Below are 4,135 nucleotides of genomic sequence, written 5' to 3' on the forward strand. Positions count from 1 at the left end.
TTCATGTTTCTTGGAATCTATTCACTTCTTTTGTGTTTTCCAGAACACAGATTTTTAAAGTAAGTAAGTAAGTAGGTGTTGATGATCTTCTGAATTTTCACATGATCCGTAATAATATCACCTTTTTCCTTCTTCATTGCATGAATTTGCATTTTATCTTTTCTTGATAAAGTTGGTTAGAGATTTATCTGTTATTTATTCTTCCAAAGAACTAACTCTTCAATTTATTGATTCTTTGCATTATTTGGTTAGTCTCAATTGCATTCATTTCTGCTCTGATCTTTATCATTTCCTAACTTCCTTTATCATTTCCTAACTTTTTTTTTTTTGTCTTTTTCCTTTTTATCGGTACTGGGGATCGAACTCACGACTGCCTGCTTGCAAGGCAGGCACTTATGCCACCGAGCTAAATCCCCAGCCCCTCATTTCCTAACTTCTATGAGGCTTGGTTTTGACTTCTTTTTCTACAAGTGTAAGGCACAGCATTAGATCATTTAATTGTGCTCATTCTGTTTTCCTGATATGAGAATTCATCACTACATGTTTCCCTTTTAGGATCACTTTCATTGTGTCCCATGGGTTCCAGTATGTTGTATCTGTATTTTCATTGAACTGTATATATTTTTTAATTTCTTCTTTAATTTTATCTGTGACTCATTGGTTGTTCAGGAAGGTGTTATTTAATTTCCATACATTCACGTAGATTTTGCAGTTTCTTTTGCCATTAATTTCCAATTTCAGAACACTATAGTCAGATAGTATGTATGGGATAATTTCAGTTCCTTTGCATTTACTTAAGCATGTTCTATGGGCTAATACGTCATCTATTTTAGAGAACATACCATGTACAGCTGAAAAGAATGCATATTCAGATGCTGTTGGGTTGCAGCACTCTGGAAATATCTAGTAAGTGCATTTATTCAGTTTGATTCAGCTCTGTTATTTCTTTGCTGACTTTTTGTCTAGTTGATCTATCTATTTATGACAATTGTATACTAAGGTCCCCCATTACAATTGTGTTATTGCATATTTTTCATATCTACTAATATTTCCCTTATATGCTATGGGCAGTCAGTCCCATATTTGGTACATATATATTTATTGTTTTTATCTCTTCTTTTTGCATTTTTCCCCTAACAAATATGTAGTGACCTTCTTTATCTCTTTTGATTTTTTTTTGTTTGTCTGCAAATAAAATAGCTATTCCTGCTTTTTTATGGGTTCCTACTACATGGAATATTGCTTTCCATTCTTGACATTAACTCTATGAGTTTCTCTTTTAGATGGATATGATTCTTGTATACAGTATATTTTTGGGTCGTGTTTCTTCATCCATTCTGTCAGTGTGTTTCTTTTGATTGGTGAATTGAGGCCATTTATGTTAATGGTTATAACTGTTATATATTGGCTTACTTTTGTCATGTTATTTTTAAATTGTTTGTTCCCTGCTTTTTCTCTTTGTCTAATTGCTTACCTTGCCTGGTTGTTACATTCTGTTGGTGTTCTGGAGATTGTGGTCATTTCATCTCTATCTAGAATAGCTTTCAGTACTCCATCTAGGGTTGGTTTGGTGGACAAGAATTTCTTCACTTGTTATTTGTCATTGAAGAATCTTATTTGTCCATTAATTTTGAAAGATAATTTTGCAGGGTACAACAATCTCTGTTGAAAGTTGTTTTCTTTCAAGGCTTGAAATACTTCACTCCAAATTTGTCTCCACTTGAGGGTTTGTGTTGAGAAATCAGCCATGATTCTAATGGTCTTTCCTTGAAAGGTGATTATTTTCTCTGATAGCTTGTAGTGTTCTCTTTTTAGGCTGAATTTCTGGGATCTTGATTATTACATGTCTGGGTTTGGATCTGTCTTGGTTCTACCTATTCAGAATTCTTTATGCTTCACTTATCTGTATTTCAGATTCTTTTCCCATGCTTGGGAAATTTTCTGCTGTTACTTCTGCAAATAATTTTTATGACATTTGCATTGGCTCCTGCATTTGGATTGACACCTATCAACTTATACTGTTTTTTTTTTTGCATTGTTTTAGAGCTGTTGAATTGTTATTTCATGGTCCCTTGTTATTTTTAAGAGTCCTTTCCTTTCATATCACTAGTTACAACCTGGTCTTCAAGCTCTGAAAATCTATCTTTGGTTTCATTTAATTGGTTTTGACAGCTTTCAGTGGAATTTTTAATTTCCTGGATATCTCTATGAATTTATTTCTTGTATTCTATTTCTTTTCTATATTATTCATGCAAGGTTTCTATCATTTTCCCATGCTCCTATACTTTATCTATGTCTTCTCCACCTATGTGGAACAACTCCTTCATTTTAAGGTTGCCATTTCATGTGCTTGCTTCAGCAGCACATATACTAAAATTGGAACGATACAGAGAAGATTAGCATGGCCCCTGCACAAGGATGACACACAAATTCATGAAGCATTCCATTTTTTTCATCCTACGTAAAGATAAGGACAGCTACTATGAAGAGAATGAGAGACATGGTAGTCATTATTGACTTCCACAATGTCAGGTCTTGAAGAGCTAAAAAGCCTTCATCATCCTGTAATGATTTAATTAGTTCTATAATGTTCAGTATATATTCAATGTGTGTGAAGATGGGGACAACTATTTGGAAGAAAACTAGAGACAATAGAATAGACAGAAAAGATCCCCAGTGGACTTGCTTTGAAGTCTGTGCTTCTTTAAATTGTTTCCTTATGAACTGTTTTGTTCTGTTTGTTATGTTTAATCTTACCCTCTTTAAGATAAAAAAACAAGCGTGTAGGACTGATAAGCATATACTGAGTTTTTGTCAGATCACTGAGCAGAACTGTTTGCAGTGTCACTTTGTACACTTTAAATTTGTAACTTGAACAACTATTTCTAAGAGGACAATATGTAACTTATCAACTAGTGATTTCTTACTGTTTATTTTTCTGAAATTCTGTATTATTTCTATCCTTTTTTCTATTTTGTTTTCTTTTTTCTCTTTAAATAAAAAAAGGTTGTCGTTTCTTTCTTTACTTGAGAGATTATTTCTGATTTTCTCTTATAGTCTCATGGATTTGTTTCACTTGCTATCTTTTCAAAAAAAAAAAAGGGTGTGACTTCAAATGTCCTTGATTTTGATGTCTTCTGTGCTTGTTCCAGATAGGCTGGGAGCTTGAGATTGAATTTTACTTTTTTATCATTTTCACCCATTGGTAAATATTTTGGTCTTTTCAATCCTGCTAATCTGGACTATCCATCACATATATCTTAGGGTCCTCCTGTGTGATTGATGTTAGACCAGTTGTTGGGTCCTACAGTGTAGGAGAGGAGTTGGTCACCAGAATTCCTCCTTAAGGCCAGTTCCTTGGGTGAGTCCTATAGTCTTTCTAGGATGGCTAGCCTAGGAATATTATAGGTACCAACCATTACCTCATATTGCTGCTGCCGCTTAGTTTAATTCAGGCTGCCATACCCACCTACCCATGGTGTGTGCCCCAGTCAGGACCTTACTATGTCACTTAGGGTCTCACAGGACCAGTGTGGTTCATCCGGCGGGGAGGGTCTTGCTGGTGCTCTTGCAGCCTACTTGGGGTTCTCTGTGTGGAAGAAAGGCTCACCTGCACTCTTGCTGGCCTGCCAAGGTACTCCAATTGGAGGAGGGTTTGTCAAGGTTCCTGCATATCTACTGAGGTCCTCTGCTTTGTGGGGGTTCACCATGCTCTCATGGCCTGCCAAGGTCCTCTAGGTGGGGTGAGGGGTCGCTGAGTCTGCCACCAGCCAACTATGGCACTACAGTGACGGACAGGATGCTCCCCACAGCTGCTAAGGTTGTCCAGGTGAGGAGGAGTGGTGGCTAGGCTCCCCTTGGCTGTTGCAGTTGTCCAGGTGAAGAGGAGGGGGTGGCTGAGGCTCCCCTCTTCTGCTGAGGTTGTCCAGGTAAGGAGCTCCTTTTAAGTTTTTGATTGTTAAATCTTAGTTGTGTAAAGAAAAGGTGGCCCCTCAATGATGTCTAGGAATGTCTAAAGCTGATTTATTTCTACTAACTTCTAAAATCCTCTTCACCTTTTTCTCCTTTGCCTTCATGGTCTTTAGAAACTAAAAGGCTCTACAAACCTCACCTGCACAATGTGACTAACTCTAGG

The 4,135-nt window shown here is 36.7% G+C and overlaps 1 non-coding gene across 1 annotated transcript; it reads left to right on the forward strand.

Moving 5' to 3' along the window:
* Positions 1 to 2,346: 2,346 nt before the first annotated feature.
* LOC111754703 (U6 spliceosomal RNA) lies at positions 2,347 to 2,453 on the forward strand. The gene has a single exon (XR_002789372.1). It is a non-coding gene; the product is annotated as a U6 spliceosomal RNA (small nuclear RNA).
* Positions 2,454 to 4,135: the final 1,682 nt, after the last annotated feature.

This window comes from Cavia porcellus, unplaced genomic scaffold (assembly GCF_034190915.1).
Source record: "Cavia porcellus strain 051 isolate PalLab524CR breed Dunkin Hartley unplaced genomic scaffold, mCavPor4.1 scaffold_10, whole genome shotgun sequence".
NCBI classification, from domain to species: domain Eukaryota; kingdom Metazoa; phylum Chordata; class Mammalia; order Rodentia; family Caviidae; genus Cavia; species Cavia porcellus.